The sequence below is a fragment of the Bos indicus x Bos taurus genome, chromosome 21, assembly GCF_003369695.1.
Source record: "Bos indicus x Bos taurus breed Angus x Brahman F1 hybrid chromosome 21, Bos_hybrid_MaternalHap_v2.0, whole genome shotgun sequence".
NCBI classification, from domain to species: Eukaryota; Metazoa; Chordata; class Mammalia; order Artiodactyla; family Bovidae; genus Bos; species Bos indicus x Bos taurus.
The window spans coordinates 65,732,739-65,752,466 of NC_040096.1; the positions used below are offsets into that span (position 1 = coordinate 65,732,739).

Below are 19,728 nucleotides of genomic sequence, written 5' to 3' on the forward strand. Positions count from 1 at the left end.
AAGGGAAAGGCTACCCACTCCAGTATTCTGGCCTGGAGAATTCCATGGACTATACAGTCCATGGGATTACAAAGAGTTGGACACGACTGAGCAACTTTCACTTCATTAGACATATATGGATAAATTCATTAAAAAAACAATGGGATGAAATGTCATGCAATTAGGAATGTATGTTGTGTAGCAAAAGGTATTGATAATGAAATTGAAAGCATTGATGCCTATTCAGAAATGGTGATTGTGTCTTAATTTGTTTTACTGTGTGCTCTATGCTGTGCTTCTCAGAACAGATGCATCTTCCAGCGTCATGAGCTCTCCGGTTGCCTGTGTCTAATAGGAATACAGAGATTAATGTGAGTAATCATGAAGTTGCTTTCTCAGTTTCTGTTTTTTTTAAGTTATTCATTTAAAAGTGTGAAATATATTTAGAGAATGCAGCTCTAACTTAGTGATAAATAGAGATAGAGTTAACATTATATTGATATACATAAGAAAAACTGAGGATAATTAACAAGAGATGTATCGTTGTGAGAAGAATTCTATATATAGATTAGGGGCACAAAAAGTATTCTTGAAATTTTGTGAATCATAACTTTAAAAATTATTATTAGGGAAATAATTATTGGATCAATAAAGCTATAGAAATGAGTTTTAAAAAGGGGGGCAGTATTAGATCAATTATGACCAATGTTGACGTATGAGTCATATATATGTGTGCCTGGAAGATGGTCCAACATGAAAAATTCTAGTTTATTGTCTCTGCTTCACTTGACCCTTTCAACTAAGGTCAGGAATGTATGAGGAGGCATAGTATTATTGGGAAGATCCCCTGGAGGCGGGCATGACTACCCACTCCAGTATTCTGACCTGGAGAATTCCATGGACTGTATAATCCATGGGGTCGCAAAAAGTTGGACACAACTGAGTGACTTTTACGTTCACTTTCCTTATTAATGAATTAATAAACAAATATAGATGCAAATGAAGAGAAATTTGACCAGTCACTGTCTAATGATGATGTCTGGTGTGTGAATCACATACAATGAATTCTGTGTGTCCAGAAGTCTGAGGTTCAATGCAAAAGAACTCATCTATTCAGCATACTTTAAATTACTGTAGATAGATTTTAGTATTATACAGTGATCTCTTTCTCGGTCTTTGTGCTCATGAATTTTAAAAATATAATTATAAATGAATCAATGGCAGAATAAATTAGCAAATGTATAAATGAATAAAGATGAAGAGGGTGAAACATTGTTCATTAATAAAATATTTAGTCAGGAAAATGAATATTAATATATTGAAATAGATAATAAAATGGACTAAATATATTATGTCTTAAATTACGCATATTTTCAGTGATAAGTAATAACCAGTAATTGCCCTGAGTCAGTTGCATGTTTGATGTTTATTGTATTGAAAGAAAAATAAAAATTACTATGAATTAATAAACACTTAAATGACTCCATACATGGAGACTGGAAATTGTGCATCAATGGAGAGAGGAGAATATCTTAGCACCAAGCTGATCTCGGGTTCTGCCTTGGTCAAGATTATGTTGCCTATGTTAGGAAAGAGAACGTGGTGAGTAGTAGTAGTCAAAGATCTTATTTTGGTTTCAGTTATTGTTTGAGTAAAGATGAGCCTGGTGGGCTACAGTCCACGGGGTCACAAAGAATTGAACATGGCTGAGCAACGAAGCACGCACGCGCACACACACACACACACACACACGGTGTATATGGGAAAAGCTTCTTTAGCCAGAGTTCAGGAATATTTAAGGATTTCATGGGTATATTTTCTTAAATAATGTGATTTTTATTAATATCCATGATGAATGATTTAATTGATACAAATGTAACACAAATGAGTAAAATGAGAGTCTAACATGGGTCATTAATGATGACCAGCAGATATGAGATTTGATCAGTTATGAATGAAGCAAAAGTGGGACAATATTGAATCCATGTCCTCTGGAGGAGAAAATGGCAACCCACTCCAGTATTCTCGCCTGGAAAGTTCCATGCACAGAGAATCCTGGAGGTCTACAGCCTATGGGGTTTCAAAGAGTCGGACATGACTGAGCACACACACATACAAATAATCTAAATGTCCATCAACTGGTGAATAGACCAGCAAATGTGGTATATCTATGCAGTGGAATACTAGTCAGCAAAGAAAAGGAACAAATTATTGATAATCTATGACTCTAAAAAGGAATGCTGGATCAGTGATAACTACTGGTGATGTATAAGTCATGTACAATGAATAAGTGTCTCCAACTCTGAGGTTCAACTGGAAAGAATACTGTAAACTAATGAATATTGAATGACTGAGTCTAGGAAAGGTGGAATGCAAACAACTAATAGATAGAAGATCTCAAACTTTATTTTTTGTTCTTTTTTGTGCTGTTCAGAATGAACACTCCTGCACTGATTTTAGTGTTCTGCCATGGCCCCAACTCAGTGTTGTGTCAGGAGCAGGGAGACCAGTGCGAGCCACAGTTAAAGTTCATGTCGTGGTTTGGTTGGTTTATCATGGTCGGTGCATTGGTAAGAAGTAGGAAATAGAATCAAAGCAGGGCAACTTAGTCCAATAACAGGGCTTGAGAGGGCAAATTGTGTCAAGGCATCCATGTATGAAGCACTGAGCTCAGTTCAAGAAACAGATCTCGTTTCTGGGAAATGATTTGATAGGTAGATCTCAGGGATATCAAGGTTCTTGATTTTTTTTTTCTGATTCATGTATATTTCTTTTTAGTCATAAGTCATAACTTAATAAATCAGTAGGCAGAATATAATGAAGAAAAGGGACTTCCCACGTGGCTCTAGTGGTATAGAAGCCCCCTGCCAATGCAGGAGACATAAGAGACATGGGTTTGATCCCTGGGTCCGGAAGATCCACTAAGGGAGGGCATGGCAACTTATTCCAGTTTTCTTGTCTGGAGAATCCCACCATCAGACAGGCCTGGACGGCTAAGTCCATGGGGTCACAGAGTCAGACACAATTGAAGCGACTTTGCACTATGAAGAAAAAGATTCTGTGCTTGAACCTTTGCTAATGACTGATGGTGTCGGAGTCAAGGATGACGATGAATACTTGTTTGCATATCTGAGGTCCAGCATGGGAAGAAATCTAATCTATGGCTCTGTTGAAAATGATCCTATAGACAATTGTTACAAATATTTGATTATTCTGTTTGGGGGCTTTTTTGGGTCATGGGTAATGATTGTATTAGTATAAGTGAATTAATGCATAAATGTGGCCAGGCCTAGAGCAGTGATTGCATAGGTAATGGAGCACGTGTTATTAACCTATTTTGGAGGAGTTAGTATTCACATTGCTTATCTCTCAGAATGCAACACACAGAAACAGACGCGTGAATTGTCAGTTTCACATTCTCGGGTGTCTGTGGTCTGCTGGTTATTTGTTTTATTACTAATTAGGAAACATGTTTATAAAATTAAATAAAAGATTAAGCACTGTTTAAATTAAAGAAGGACACTGATAAAAGTTTGTTAGGCAGCACGAGCTATTGTGCTCACAGAATTCCATTACAGAGTTACACTGTCTGTTATCAGTTTGGTAATGAGCAGCGAACTGCACATGTGTTACTATCATTCATGCTATGGCATTGAGTGTGTGCAGTTTTATCATTAGAGTGCATAAATGAATAAGTTAATAGCAATCAGTCGCTCAAAGGGACAAAGCCTGGGCCAGTAATGAGCATGTCTTGAAATAATTATGATTTAACCAGTGCCGCTTAAATGATGTCCCTCTTAGAGCAGAAATTCTGTCTCTTGCTGGTTTGGGTAAGAAGAATATTGAGGGACTTCCCTGGTGGTTCAGTGGTTAAGACTTCACTTTCCAATGCAAGGCGTGTGGTTTTGATCCCTGGTTGAGGAGCTGAGATTCCTCATGCCTCATGGTCAAAAAATCAGAACCTAAACAACAGAAGCAATATTGTAACAAATTCAGTAAAGAGTTTAAAATATAGTCCACATTAAAAAGAATCTTAAAAAAATGTTTAAAAAATTTATCGTTGAACTAATTAGATTAAAAGAGGGGTTAACTTTCTGCCAGCTGAAGCAAGTGGCACACCCAAAGTTTTCAGGTTAGTCTCAATTTTCTCACTCTGCATCCATTAGTGTATTAGAGCAAAGTCGAAATCTAGGCTGTTTCATTCTTTTTAATATTTGTTTTGTGCTCCCCAGAGTGACTCCTCGTAGGTAAATGTCGTGGCTAGGGAGTCTCTGGAGAAGAAGCCTGTAGGCCTGTATAATGGTAAACAGAGTTTTCATCCTTGGGCTACCCGTCTGTTGGATTACAGAACAATGGATAAAAGGCTACATCTGGACACAAAATTTTAAAAGACCAGAGATGAGAATGAATTACACATGAAGGATTAGGCTGTAACCAGTCAATACAACTGTTGAGCTGCACATTTTTAAATATCATCCTAGAACCACACCCCTTGCATTGGAAGGTGAAGTCTTAACCACTGGACCAGGAAACCAGAGGAATTTCCTGTTTGGGGTAAGGTCATTTAGACAGAGAAGAGTCACAGTCAGTGTTCTTGCTCTCCATCAGTGGTGAGTTCTAGTTTGTTAAGAGAAATGGAAATAAATAATGAAGTAAATTAGTCAAAACCTAAATAGCAAGTCAATCAAGGGGAAAACATGGATCAACGGAAAGAATTTTTTTCCTTTCTATATTTCTCTTTTTCAGGACAAGAGATATTCTGTCATTTCATTTAACATTTTAATTTATAAAAGAATGCCTATTCATTTCTCCTTCCCCACCCCCCCTTTTTTTTGGCTATTTTCTTTGTCCTTCATAGAATGGACGTGAACTACTAATCATTCTCTAATGATCAAGACCTTCATGGTTGAAGGTGAGTAATAGCCAAGTTCTTGTCTTCTTTGGGGGAACCTGTTTAGGATATTCAGTGTATGGTTTGAAAGTATGGGATACATTTGATGGCTGTTCCTCTCACTGCTTTATACCTTGGGTAGTGGGATTTTAGTCCATCATAGAGCAAGCAGATTTGTTTTCACCCAGAGCACCATGCGGATGGCTTGCCTATCTGATAGTGACTCCTGGTTTTTGCAAGTCGAACAGTTGAAAAAAAGGAAGGACAGGACATAACCAAAGAAGGTCATAAAAGGACCAATGATAAGACTGTGTTGTCAACCGAGGTCCGTGTTGAATCTGATTCAACACAACAGGAATCTTTTACAAAATGAAGTTCTAACCTCTTATCAATGTCAGTAAAGGGCCCAGAGTTCTTGTCTGCAAGATTCATAGTTCTTATGTTGGGTGGTTCATTTAAGGGTGCTTATTATGCTATTAAAATGAACTGAATACATTAATTAATAAAATGTAGGTCCATTCATTCGTAGAGCCAGAGATGAGAGTGTAGTATAAATGACTGTTTACAATTAATTATTGTCATGGTTACCTAGTGTTCACTAAATTAAAACCTGAATCCAGGCATTTTCATTTGTCAACATCTTTTCATTCCACAGGGTGGATCGACTGTAGCTCATTAAGTTATTCTCCAACCATGACGAGCTTTGCCTAATGCCTCTGGGGAAGGAGCACGCCATGCCATGTGAGTAATAAAGTTCTTGGTTTGGGTGGTTAGCTTGTGGGTTTCCACTGTATCATTAAAAAAGAATAAATGTAATTAAAATTAAATGCCACGCATAGACCTATGATGAGAATGTGTTATAAGCTGAAGTTTATGATTAACACAACTTAGCACAAATGAGATAAAAGGAAAAAAAAAAAATGAGCTTTCCCATTCATTTCAACACTGATATGTCCCCTTTCGTGTTTGTCCCATTCCTCTCTTAATGATGATCTAGGCTGTTAACTCATTTAGGAAGTCAGTACTCCATTTGTTGAGTTAGGACTGCGGATTCATGGCTGTTCATTGTAACATCTAGAAACTGTTTGAATTAAATGCTGAAAGACCACACCTGGACCAATGATGTGAATGGAATGCATCTGAATGAAAATTATGATCAATCACGTTTGGAACCCCTGAGGTCCATGGTGAAAAGACAATTAGTGTATGACTCTTGGGGGAATCATCTCAGGATGTTGGAGAATCTAGTTGAGAGAGTTCATAGATACTGGCTTTATACTATCTGTAAATAAATGAATAGATCAATAAATATATTGAAAAGAAAAGAGAGGTCAAAACACAGACCAACATTGAGGATATTTATAAAACAAGGAATATAATTACTTCAGTTCTGAAATTAGTTTCAGTTCAGTTTGAAACTTCAGTTCTGAAATATAATTACTTCACTCACTCAATGTGAACTCCATGGCTCCATTAAGAAGAGGCACATTAAGTTGTTACTGGTTTGTGTGAGACACAGCTAAGCTAAATATATGTCCTTCTCTTAGTTTGAAGTGGGTTTGATTCATGAAAGAAAAAATTTAGGATTAAAGAAATGGTTAACTAAGTGAATGAGTATAAAGTATGAGCCAGTGATCAGTGTATGTTTCATCTGTTTTGTGCCCCAGAATGACTGCCCCTTGGTTATTTTAGCTATTATTTAATGATTAGTTATTATTTAACTGTTACCTATGTGGTCAAGGAGAATATAGATCAAAGTAAGTATGAGATTAAGTTTTTATTCTTGGTTTGGCCATTTTGTTTATGGATGATGAGTATATTCTTTAAAAATAGATGGTTTCATGCAGTTATAAAACAAATCAAAGATTATGCTGGCACCAAGGATAAGAATTTGTTTGAGAAACATCATAGTTAATTCATGTTGAAAAAGGAAAAAAAGATTTTCATTTGAAAATAGATTTAGTGCTACCTCTTAAAGTAAAAAGGGCATAGATGAATTCTAGACTTAGTCAAAGATATTATTCTTGGGTTGGTTGTGTTTTCCTTGGGTTTTTAATAATTAAACAAATTAAAGATAAACAGGCTAGTAAAATCCCAGTGGCCACTCATGACCAATGATGCAATTATTCATGAAACAAAGATTTGTTTAATTCAACTGTCTACCCCTCTGTTTAAGGGGTACACAGAGAGACTTAATAGGCAAAGTTTACCCTCTTGTTTATGTTTTTATTAATTTACTTTTAACTGGAGGATCATTGATTTACAATATTGTGTTGGTTTCTGCCGCTCGTCAACACGAATCAGCCATACGCACCCTTCCTCGTTGCCTTCCTGCCCGTCTTCCCCTCCATCCCACCCCTCCAGGCTGTCACAGAGCACCGAGCTTGAGCTCCCTGCCTCATACAGCAAATGCCTACTTCCCCCTTGTTTAGAAGCAGATTCTTTGCTATTGATTTTATTTTTGAAAATGAGTACCTGACTACATTAATAAATAAGTAAAATTCGTATATAAAGAAAATTAAAATGCCAAGATTATTCCAATGATAAAATTTTGTGAAACAATAATTGTGGTCGACCCAGTTTTGCTTCTCTGAGATCCATTTAACCAAGAAGATTTAATCCATCAATATTAATTCTGTGTATAGTGAGGACATAGAGGTTAAAGTATTCATTGTGTTCGTTCTTATATTTTAGTGAGTTAAATCCATGACAAACTAAGAAAGAAGACGACCAGTGGTGAAAATGTATTTTGAAAAAGGATTATGGTTATCGCAAGTCTCCATTACTGAAATGTATGAAATAAAACATTTTAAAAGATATTTGTTGTAATGGTACATAGTCCGTAGTTCAGGCTTCCTGGGTAACTCAGCAGGTAAAGAATCCACCTGCAGTGCAGGAGGGATAGGCTATTCACTCCACTATCCTTGGGCTTCCCTGGTGGCTCAGATGGTAAAGAATCCGCCTGCAATGCAGGAGGGATAGGCTATTCACTCCACTATTCTTGGGTTTCCCTGGTGGCTCAGATAGTAAAGAATCTGCCTGCAATCCAGGAAACCTGGCTTTGATCCCTGGGTTGGGAAGATACCCTGGAGGAGGGCATGGCAACCCACTCCAGTTTTCTTGCCTGGAGAATCCCACGGACAGAGGAGCCTAGCAGGCGACAGTCCAGAGTCACAGAGTCGGACATGACACAGCGCCTACGCACAGGGCAGCACAGGGTACAGTTCTGCTCTGCGTGTTGCACTGAAATTATTTGGATATTTTGCATACTGAGATCATAATTCATTACTTGGATTATTTTTTTACCCTATCTCAGGGCAAATACCAGTGATCTGATGGGAGGTGATGGCAGGAGGTCCCTATACCCCAGATTTTAAAAATTTTTCTGGCACTTGGTATCTGAGAGAGTGCAAAAATAACCAATACTAGGGTAATAATTTCAGCTCAGCAAGTATAGATCCAAATGCATGTCAGGCTCTGTATTAGTCATGGCATTCATATCTAAATCAGATCGAGTTCCAGCCATCAGGTAACTCTTTGGGATTAGGTGGGATTACTGATAAATATAATTCAGTATAAGGGCAAATACATGGGTTTTCCAGAAGCACAGAAGGCAAGACCCCACTTACATATCACATGCTTACATATCACATAAAAGAGGCTTGAGCCAGTAACCGAATCCCTGGTTTGTAAGATCCAGGACGTTAGGAATTGCACTCCTCATATGCACGGCCTGTGGAGCACTTGTAATATATTCGTTGAATGAGTTGTTGAATAAATGGTATACATGATGAATGAATGACGCAGTGAGTTAGTGAATGAATGAGTCTTTGAGTAAACAATGGAATGGAAAATCGAGTGAACATGTGGAGTATAAGAATGAGGGAATAAATTAATGATGCATTGAGCAAATCAATGTGTGTATGTTACATTCTTAAGTGGATGAGTCTCTGTGTGGGTAAAACTGTCAAGAGGTGGATGGTGAGGTCCAAATAGGTCAAGGAGGGAATGGACCAAAGACTAGTAGGTCAACAGTCCAATAAGTGAAAGTTGAGTGAATTAATAAATGGATTCCAGAACGAGTTTATCAATGAATGCTTTAGTAGAAGTTAGTAATGAGGGGATGAATAAGCCAGTGGGTTGATGAGGAATCAAATGAATTAATTGATGAATAAGTCAAAAAATGAGTGAGGGAATAAAGTCAGTAAAAAGCAGACCAAGTTGAATAATTTAACTAATGAGTACATAAATCAATGCGTGCACAAATTAATGAGGGAGTGAATAGGCAAATGGATGGGGGAATGCATATATTAGAGTTATCGAGGGAAAGGATAATTATTGAGTGAGTCAATGACTCAGTGAATGAGTATGTCATCCAAGAATAAATGGAGCGCTCTGTGAATGGAAGAGTGAATAAGTGAATGCATCAGTAAATGAGTGAGCAAGTCAGTGACCCGTGTGTGAGGCAGTGAGTGGAGCAGGTCCCACTGGGCTTCCTTCCCTGACCACTCAGCCACACCCCAGCCTCAGGGCACATACTAAATCCCCGGGGCTACCCATCCTCCTCCGCTCACAAGCATTCGTTTACATGTCTCCACCAAGCTGACCTGCCTGCGCAGCCGAGAACTGGGTCAGATTCTTCTCTGTCTCCACAGGGCCTTCCCAGCCTGAGCCTAGGAGGCGCCCAGTAAATTACTGCTGAATGAATGAACGAAGAGCTAAAAATACATGTGCTTTTGTGGAACTGGGATGGCCCTTCTGAGAACGGCCAGGAGCTATTCTGCGCGGAGGTGGTGGTGTGTCAGATGGTCCACGGCATTCTCCCACCCGCGTGCAAATTCTCCCTCGAGTCCAGTTTCCTGCGTCCAGTGCCAGACAGTGAGACAGGATCCTGGCAGTTCCGACTGCCCTGGACCTCGGCCCATCCTTGGGCAACGTTGGCTCGGACTGGTGGAATGGAGGCTCTGGGTCTTCCCGAAAGCTGCCCCGGCCTCTGCCAAGACAGGAGGTCGAAAATAACAGTCTTGTTTTTGTGCCTCCAGCGAGGGGGCTGCTCCTCCACTTCCTCCTGCTTTCCAGCTGCGGGACAGTGGGTTAGACGGGGAACACCCTGGACCTCCAGCCTCCCCATCACCTCTTAGACAAGGATAACGATACCTCCCTGGCTGGATTGTCCTGAGAATTAACCTTGTCTGTGTGTGTGTGTGTGTGTGTGTGTCTGTGTGTGTGTGGTCAGTCACACAGTTGTGTCCAGCTCTTTGTGGCCCCATGGACTGTAACCCGCCAGGCTCCTCTGTCCATGGGATGCTCCAGGCAAGAATACTGGAGTGGGTTGCCATGCCCTCCTCCAGGGGATCTTCCTGATCCAGGGATCGAACCCAAGTGTCTTGCATCTCCCGCATTGGTAGTCAGATTCTTTACCACTAGCAGACACCTGGGAAGCCCAACCTTATCTAGCAAAAGCTTATGAGGCTCTTCTTACCTCATATAAGACCTGTCCTGTACATAATGCGATACCAGGGAGGGAAGAGATGCGTTAGAAATTACTAAGGAGCTGTAATAGATGGTGTCACCTGCATTCATTTAAAAGCTCCCAAATGGATGTGGTACCCATATTCCCCTGTCCCAGAAGAACGAGGAGTTCAACTGAGTTTTTACAGAATGCCAGTTAGGATGAGACCAGACTACTCACCTTTCAGGCAGCATTGCGTGCCCTCTTCAAGAATGAATGAATGTACAAAGGAATGATTGTGAGGCCATGCTGGGGGGCAGATTACCTCCCTGGCAGAGAATCGGGGTCCTTGGCACCAAGGACTGGCACCTCCTCATGACTGAGGCTGGTCCTACTCTTCCAGCCAGCTCCATTTTGCCTTCCACCTGCGACTCATTAAGAGATATGTAACCTTAATCCTTGAAATTGCCTGGGATGGAACGTGTTTTCACTCGATGGGTTGAACATGGGGATTTTATTCCTTTCTTAAATAAATCTCACTCCCCCAGGAAGTTTGGACAGAATGTAAGCAGTCGGACCAAGGGCTTGAAACTGAACATTTTGCAAAAGGCCCATTTCAAAATTTGAAACCCAGTGGCCACCGGCCAGAACTGAGTCTGGTTTGTGGGGGTCGCTGAGGCCTCCTCCCCAAGAAGGGAAGGGAAGATTGAAAACAAGCCTTCAGCTGTCATTGAGTAGGCTGAGGGTTTGCAAGACAGAATTCCGCGGTTTGGTTTTGCTTCTCTGATGAAACTGGAGCGGGCTGGGTCAGCCTCATCAGCCCTTCTTTGAAACTTTTTGTTGGAGGCCTTAGACCCTCCAGAAGCCAGAGGGGACTTTGAGCTGGTCGTGATATCAATGGGACACGTGTGTGAGTGCTGGAGGGGCCGACAGTCCTCGCTGAGTGGACGCTGGCTCCAGCCTGGCCCCCCGAGGACAGGCGATTCTGTTGTGTCTCATTCTTTTCTGACTTCTTCGTCTTCTTTCTACCAGGAAGGACAGCAAGGTGTGCCTTTGGGGACATCACCAGGCCTCTCCAAGTCCCATGCCCGTCATCTGTAAAAGGGAAGTCAAATTTCATTCATTGATTCTGCCAGCATCTTGAAAGTGTGAAGAGCTGTGCCCTGACCGAAGCATGTGGCCCCTGCGTGCAGCTCCCTGCCCTGTGCAGCGTGTGAGCTCCGTGTCACGTGTTCTTCTCCCGTCCCTGCCCTTGAGCCTCAGCGGTGCTGTGGGTTTTCCTTCCCGCGCAGAATCTCCCCACTGGCCTCCTCCTCCTCACGTCTTCCCTCCCCTGGTCTCCCAGGACCTTGGTCTCCCCCAGGGACCCTCTCAGGGGTGTTGCATCCTTCTTTTCATCACCTGAGTCTCGCAGTTGTAGCCAGAGGCTGCCTAGCCTGGCCTCAGTTTCCCCATCTGCAGATTGAAGCAAGGATGACAGCACCAAGCTCTGTCATCCCCCTTGCGCCCACTGGGGCAAGAGAAAATCTATCCCATCGCATGGATCCTTCCAGGCCCTTGAGCCTCACTTGTAATTTGGGGGCCAGGTTTTATTTTCTTTTCCTGCAGATCTAAGGCATCTCCCAGCTCGTGTGTTTTCTCAACATGATACAGTGAGCGTCCGTTAGCTTGGCGGGGTCTGGGCCGCGTCCCCGGCAGACGGCCCCGGTGTCAGCGTGAGCTGCTGGCAGCTGCCCGGAGGGGAGGAAGGTGGGCCCGCTTAGATGTGTCCCAGCTGTGGCCCCGACTGTCCCCTCACTTCTGCTGAGAGGGGAGTGGGGAGGTGCTCTGGGCACGGAGCCTGGTGTCTGCTGTTCCACCTGTGGGATCGGAGGCTATATCTCCATTCATGCCAGGGTTTGGGTCCTGAGAGCATCACAGCACGGTTTGCGGTTTGCGTGTCAGGATGAAAGAACTGAACCAGTGCTCTTGGCCAGGTCCACCAGTTTGGTAACTTTGGTTACCTGCAGAGAAGGGTTATAAAAACCCTGCAGAGAAGCGTCTAGAAAATGCTCCTCCTGCTCCTAATAGTTGCCCCAAACAGCTCGTTTCAAAATACAAGGATCACAGGGCCCTGCCCATCAGGGGAGCTGATGCAGGGCCACCCTGGGTCTGCCTGAGCTCGCCCCCTGCCCCAGAGCCCACTTGGTGCTCACTTGCCCCCAAGCCCTGGCTGCCAGGACCTCTGGGAGAAGATCAGTTGGGTCTGGTCTGCTGTTGAGACCAGCCCATTTCCTTCCCAGCAGGGAGAGCCAGGCTGAGCCTGGTCCCCAGGTCAGGGACGGCGAGGCGAGAACTGATCAGGGTGAGAGGTGGAGAGCCGGAGCACAGCTCCCAAATCCAGGATTGGGGGGTGCCCACCTCCAGCAGCAGGGCTGCAGGGGGGCCCTGTGACCCCGGGGCTGCACAGAGTGGCCACCTCTGGGTTGACACTCTGGTGGGTTTATGAATGAGCAGTACCTTCTTAAAATGTCGCCTAAAGGGGATAAACTGAAAGAGCCGTCTGTGGACCAGTGATGGCTGGTATTGGGATTGAAGACTGTCATCAGTCCAGTTCCGTGTATCCCTGGATATAAGGATGATGGCAGTGATGCTAATACTAGTGCTGCCTTGATGGGTGGAAGGCTGAGGGCGCTGATCGGCTCAGCCAGTCACATGGGCCCCCGTGTTTATCTTGAGGAACATCCAGGCTGGCTGAAACTCTCCATCCTCCCCTCTGCCGTGGTCCAGCCTGAGTTTCTCGTCCTTCGCCCATTCGCACCTAGACCCGTGCAGCACCCCTGAGTTCCATGCCATGGCTGTTCGTTTCTCGTTGGATTAGAAGCATCCCAAAGGTGGGAGCGGCTCTGCTCCAGCTCCGTGTCCCCAGGGCTGGCCTCGCCATTCCCAACAGCCCTGCTGGGGCTGGACACTGCGGTTGTGGTTAGACATGCGCTCACACAGTTGGACTTGGTTTTGTGACTCAGCCCTCTTGTCTTGGAAGGTTGTTTACACGGAGCCCGTGGAGGTGTGGTTGGCGGAGCACAGGACTTCCCCTGGGTGATTCCGATGGGTGTATCCCTTCCTTCGCTGGGTGAGTTCTGCTTTTCTGGGTTACACTCTAAGAGGCACGTGTGCCGGTGACTAAGCGTCAGGCATGGTCTAGGAAAGATAAAGCCGGAGGGGATCCTAGGAGAGCTGGGGCACACATGCAGGTCCCAGAGGGCAGGTAGCGGTGGGGCCATTTCTGGCAGCTGCTTCTCTGAGTGGAGGGTGAAGCCATTCAGAAGTTACCCAGGGCAAAGAGGTGAGGTCAGCTGGGGCCCGACTCCAGACACCTGGCCTTCATCCCTGGTCCGATCCAACTGGTCACTTTGCAGCTGACTGGACACCAGAGTCCTTTTTAGGACTCAGGGTTACCTTCACACCCTTGCCCCACACTGAAATCTCTTTTACAAATTATGCAGATAATTTCATTTCTGTAGTAGAGAATGAAGAAGGGGGAGTCATGTGAGTTTTTCCTAGAAAAGATACTAAGCTGATAACTAAAACTTATTACATGTAATAATTCTAGAAAAAGAAACACATTTATTGCAAAACACTGAACAGAACAAGAGGAAGAACAGGACTCACCCTAGTCTCACCACTCAAAGATGACCACTGCCAACACTTTGAAGACCAGCTTCTGGTCTTTTGGTTTCACTTGTAAATTGCAAAAGTGAGTGTGTGTGTGTATGTGTATACATATGTACACACATTTTTAATTGGGTTCATCATAGCCATCCTAATTTTTCACCTAAGTAGACATCCTAAACATGTCCCATGCCATTAAGTAATTTCCTATCTTATGATTTTTTTTTTACCTAGTATCCTGGCAAATGACTATATCATAATTGATTTAATTGACGCACGCTTGTCAGATATTTACATGATTTTTAAAAGTTGGATGATAGAAGTTGGAGTGAGCAGCTTTGTTTTTCCATCTTCACGTATGTCTCTTATTTGTACTCGTAAGAGTGGAGTGGCCATGTCAAAAGGTGCGAGCATTTTATGGCCAAATTGTCCCCCTTGAACTTTGTACCAATTTACATTCTCAGAATTAGTTTAACAAGTGACTTTCTCTGGGAATTATCAAGGTTTTAAACATCAATTTGCCAAATTTCATTCTTCTCATTTTCAGTTCTTTTATTATCTGTGATAAGAGCATTTCCCCCATATCTTTATTGGTTCTCTATAGCTGAATTGCCAGTTCAGTTTCTTTGCTTTATTCAGCTTTCATTAAGTTTTATTTTTGTCAAAGTCATGCATATGCTTCATTTTAAGAGTCAAATAGCTTTACAAGATTATGTAGAAGCATCCTTCTCCACTCCAATTCCATATCCACCTAAGCTACAGCTTTTTACTCTTTTAAATCGTTCTTTTGACATTTACAACAATTTTTCTAAGTAACATTCTGATTTTTCTAGTTCTCAAAAAAAAAATTTTTTTTTTTGACTTAGGCATTACCTTGACTTTTCAACCACAGAAAATGAAGATTGAAATCTTTCACCTTTGGCCTCAACACACACAAGAATACCTGTCTGTCCCCTTCTTTTAATTTATTTAGCTCAGTTTTGGTTTGATCAGTATTCCGTCTTTATGTATTACAGCAGTGTAAATACTTGAGAGTTCAGCAACAGCACTGTGATTTTTTACTTTTCCTTGCAACTTCTGTTTTCTCTGGAGTCGATAATTTTTTGGTTTCGTCTTTCTTTTTTCCTTCTCTCTTTGGTTGGTTATTAATGAACTTATCCCAAATTCATCTCCAAGCCTTTCATGACATCCAAACACGTTAGTGTTTTTCGTTTTATCTAATGTGTTTATCTTTTTGAAGACCTCTCTTCCTGGAGCCTCCTTCCCTCTTTTGTTCAGGATGGGTTCGTCTTTGGGCTTTCTGCCCTTACCGTGGAATCACTTCCTCATTTCTTCCTGGGAATTCTCCTTGGTCGGATCCCTAGTTTTGTAAATCCTGTGTTATTCTCATTTTTTGTTCACTCGCTTGTTTAGCTAGAGTGCATCCTCTAGCAGTTTCCTGGGAAAGGGTTCATGGGAGGTACATTTTTGGAGATCTTTCACATAAGAAAAGGGTGACGTCTAGTCCACACTGGTGGTGATAGTTTAGCTTGGTACAGAATTCTCGTTGGTACCTTTTTTCCCCTTCAGATTTGAAAAGCGTAAATAGCTGTCTTCTGGCTTCCCGTGATACTGATCGGAAGTCTGAAGACTTCTGACTCCCATCCCTTGTATGTGATCTTCCGTTACCCTCCCTTTCCGGAACTTCTGGCCTTTTCTCACTGTGTTGTAAGTTTCATGTGTGTATATTTCGATGTGGTCTACATTCATCCGTTTGGCCAGGCCCTTTTGATCTGAAAGCGTATGTCTTTCAGTTGTGGACGTCTCTTGTTCAATTCCTTGGACAATGGCCTCTCATCTGTTTTCTCTTGAACTTATATTGTTTGTATGTAGGATCTCTTTGACAGGTTCTCTGCTTTTCACGTATTTTTCCTCTGATTTTTGTATCTCAATCTCTTTGTTCTCTTACTGAGCAATTACTCTGTCTTCATCTTTTAATCTATTTTCATTTCTGCAGTCTCTGATTTTCAAGAATTTTTTATTACACTCTAAATATTGTTTTATTGAATTTTGTTTCATGGATGCAATCGCTTCTTTGACATTTCTAAAAATATTAATATTAGTTTTTTGAAATTGTCTTTCTCTGAAAGAATCTTCAAACTTTTTTTTTTTTCCTGTTTTTTCCTTCCAAGTGTGTGTCATTGTCTAACTTTCATTTTAGGTTCTTTTCTCAACTCTCTGGTTGTATAGATAGATATATAGATATAGATGATATTGATATATATATACAATGCACACATCCAGATAAACTACAGAACTATTTGGAAGCTCTCAGTATGTGGTTGGGTCTTGTAAACTATGGAGTTTACTGTAGAGAGAGCTAACTGGTCTTTGTATTGTGGAACCCCAGGTTTTAGCATTTTTATGTCTTTTTCTTTTAGATTGATTGGATGATCCAAAGAGTTTCTGATCTAGAATTTTACTAATTGCTGGTGCTCTGTGAGGTTTGTGAAGGAAGACTGAGTGGTCTGAACATCCAGCTTGAAGAGTTTGCCTTCTTTCTCTTTTGATGTAGGGCTCTGGCCCTCAGCTGTGCATGCATCTCTGCTCCAGTCACCTCTGCTTGCTCTCTGCATGTAATGCCTTTTCAGTCTTCTCTCCAGGTTAGGGAAGGCTTTGCCTAACAGGTGAAGACTGGGGGCTCTGTCTTCTTCTTTAACAGACTTTTAGCCAATTGATCTTATTTAGGCCCAGGCTTTCCTGGAGGTTCCTGAGACTTCTGTGGGTTCTCTTGACTGCACTGGCCTTTATTTCAGCTCTCCTCACTGCCAGTCCAGGGTTCCCAGCTCTGAATCAATTCCAAATCTCCTGTTGTCTTGTGTTTGTCCTCTGTACTCATGCTCAAGATCAAAATCTCTGCACTTTCATTTAGCGCAGTTTCAAGAGCAAAGGCTGGTGGATATAGCATATAGATACATGCTATTCACTATGCTGAACTGAAAGTCATTTACCCATCTCTCTCTACTGCTGTATCTTTTGTTTTTATTTTATTAATACCTTTCAAAGTAAGAATAGTAACTGTTTTTCCATCCTATGTTACCAATATCCTGCCCCCGCCCCCATTTTTCATTTACCATTCCATTTTGTTCATGGAGCATTTAACTTTTTATTTACAATTTTTATTTTCTAAAAAATCTATCACTAATTTTTTCTTATAGTTACTTCTTACTTAGAAAGACATTTCCTACCCCAAGCTTATATGTTTAGTCACATTTTTTTTTCTAGTTCCTTCATGATTTCTTCTCTATATTGAATCTTTACTCCTTTAATTGAATTATTGTAGGAAACGACTTTTTGCTCCATTTCCACATGCTACATGTTAGATAGTTTTTGTTCCTCATTGTGGCTTTCTATTTAACATTAATCTGTCTATTCTTATCCTAGTATTGCTATTTTAATAGATCATATTGTTAAAATTTGTATTATTATTTGATAGAAATAGTCTTCCTTCATTCTTATTTTTCAAGATTTTCTTGATTAGTCTCACTTGTTATTTTTCCAGGTGAATTTTAGTGATATAGTGAAGTTAAAAACATTCCTTATAGATTTTCTGTGAAATTTTATAAAATTATAAAGAGAATTGGTATGTTTTGACACTTGGGCTTTACATCTTTTATAGTTTATAATATATAGTCACAATTCATCAAATTTGACGAATTCACAATTTGTTATTGAGTTTATTTCAAGGAACTACGTATTGCTTCTGTTGTGAATTTTTCTTGTATTTTCTAACTGGTTATTACTGGTATGTAGGGAAGAGATTATGTATCTATTATTATTGTCTATCTCATTAAATTTTCTCATATGTTCTACAAGTTTTCAGTTGAATGTTTTGGAATTTCTAGGTAAAGTGTCATATACAATTATAGAAAAATTTTGAAAATATTTTATCTCTTTTACTTTTCTTTCTTGTCTTATAGTATTGTCTGGATCTTCCAAAACATTAAATTGTTGATAACAAATCTTTGTCTCATTTCTGGTTCATGTTAATTATGATAACAGGTACTTTTTAAGGCTGTATGTTTTTTATAATGCTAATTAAGTATCTACTTCATGTATGATTAAAATCAGGAATGGATTAGAATTTCCTGAAATACTTTTTTGATATCTGTAGAGATACTTGTGTTGTTTTTCTCCATTGATCTATTGATGAAATGAATTATAATAATGTTTCATAACTTTGAAACATTTTTGGGTCAAATTCTACCTGGTTTTCGTTTATTGTTCTTTTAATATACTTCATGATTTGGTCTGCTAGTATTTGGAATTAAAGTTTTGGTCATTTGATATCAAAGTTATGCTAGCTTTGTAAAATGAATTAGGGAGCGTTCCATCTTTTTCTGTGTTCTGTACCATATGTACATCATTTAAATGATCTATTTCATGGAAAACTTGAAAAAACATAGCTATATAACTCTCCTGGGATAATTCTGGCAACCTTTTCTATTTCTTCTGTATTTATTGGATACTTTAGATTTCCTAAATCTTTAGATTGTTTGCTTCTTTTTCTCATATAGCTTAGTGTTTACGTGTGCAGGCACTGGAATCAGACAACTTGGGTTCAAATTCTTGCTCTCTCATTTCTCATGTGACCTCAGGAAAACTATGTCTTCTCCCTAATTCTTATTTTGTGCACTTGTTAAATGGATAACAAGACGGCCGCTGTGAGAATTAAAGAGATAAAGTGTCTTGCCTTGAGTCTGGCACATAGTGAGTGCGCTGTGATTCTTTTAAAGCCAATATTAATCCTAGGAAATAATCTATGTTTTGAGATGTAAATACTTCTTAGTATAGAATTGTAAGTACTATTTGTATAATAAAATTTATTTCTATGTCGTCTTTATCATTCTTAATTTTGGACGTGTATTAGATGAGCTACAGGAGTGTCTATTTTGAGATTTTTCAGGAATCAGTTCTTGGAATAAGTTGTCAATTTAACTTTTTTGTGTGTGTGTTCAAATTCACCAATATCTGCCTTTATCCTTATGGACTCCTGCCTTCTGGTTTCCTTATTTTGTGGACCTGTTCATATGTCCTTTCTGTTATTCTTCTTTAATAATGAAAGCATTTCATAATATGAATTTGCCTCTAGTTGCAATTTTGACTGCATGTGATGAGTTTTAATATGTAGTCTTTTCAAAATTTTAAACTCTTTGTAATTATGCTTTCAATTTCTTGTAATTAATGCTTTTCATTTCTTCTTGTTCTTAGAAGAAATGATTATCTGAATAAAATGTGCAAAAATGGAACTTACTTTTTAAATTATTTTCTACTTTATTTGGGTTGTATTATTGCTTATACTTTCTTATTAAATTGTGATCTTATTTTATCGTGGTTAGAAAATGTGGACACACAAACTACTTTGAGAATTTATGGATGTCTTCTTTGTGCCTTCTTTTATCACTTTTTTGAATGACTCGAGGGGCCTTTAAAAGTCAGGTGACATCTTGTTTATAGGTTTTGATGTAAAGGCATTTCATTTTACAGGCTTTTCAGTTTATTCTTTTGGATTTTCTTAGTAAAAAATTATGTAACCTATAAAACAATCATAATTTAAACCTCACTCTAAGAGTTTATAACATTTATCTATTTTTTTGCCTTTGTTATATTGATTAGAACTTTTTGAACAGTATAAACTAATATTGAAGAAGTAAACCTTTTTCTTTATTTCTCATTTTCTGTTAAATATGATGTTGCTTGTCTCTGGATTCGAGGT

At 40.2% G+C, this 19,728-nt stretch overlaps 1 long non-coding RNA gene and 5 other non-coding genes across 9 annotated transcripts in view; all 6 read left to right on the forward strand.

Annotated features, from left to right (window-relative positions):
- Positions 1-19,261, forward strand: part of LOC113880083 — a 71,861-nt gene extending 52,600 nt beyond the window's left edge. For all 4 annotated transcript variants that reach the window (XR_003507581.1, XR_003507580.1, XR_003507582.1 and 1 more), the window contains 5 exons: positions 283-350; positions 4,838-4,891; positions 5,526-5,611; positions 11,355-13,434; positions 14,840-19,261. This is a non-coding gene — a long non-coding RNA (uncharacterized LOC113880083). The remainder of the gene's footprint in view (positions 1-282; positions 351-4,837; positions 4,892-5,525; positions 5,612-11,354; positions 13,435-14,839) is intronic.
- LOC113880190 lies at positions 1,002-1,073 on the forward strand. Its single transcript, XR_003507654.1, has one exon. It is a non-coding gene; the product is annotated as a small nucleolar RNA SNORD113/SNORD114 family (small nucleolar RNA).
- Positions 2,221-2,292, forward strand: LOC113880168. The gene has a single exon (XR_003507636.1). It is a non-coding gene; the product is annotated as a small nucleolar RNA SNORD113/SNORD114 family (small nucleolar RNA).
- On the forward strand, positions 3,045-3,119 carry LOC113880187. The gene has a single exon (XR_003507653.1). It is a non-coding gene; the product is annotated as a small nucleolar RNA SNORD113/SNORD114 family (small nucleolar RNA).
- LOC113880205 lies at positions 4,975-5,120 on the forward strand. The gene has a single exon (XR_003507668.1). It is a non-coding gene; the product is annotated as a small nucleolar RNA SNORA79 (small nucleolar RNA).
- LOC113880195 lies at positions 5,983-6,056 on the forward strand. Its single transcript, XR_003507658.1, has one exon. It is a non-coding gene; the product is annotated as a small nucleolar RNA SNORD113/SNORD114 family (small nucleolar RNA).
- Positions 19,262-19,728: the final 467 nt, after the last annotated feature.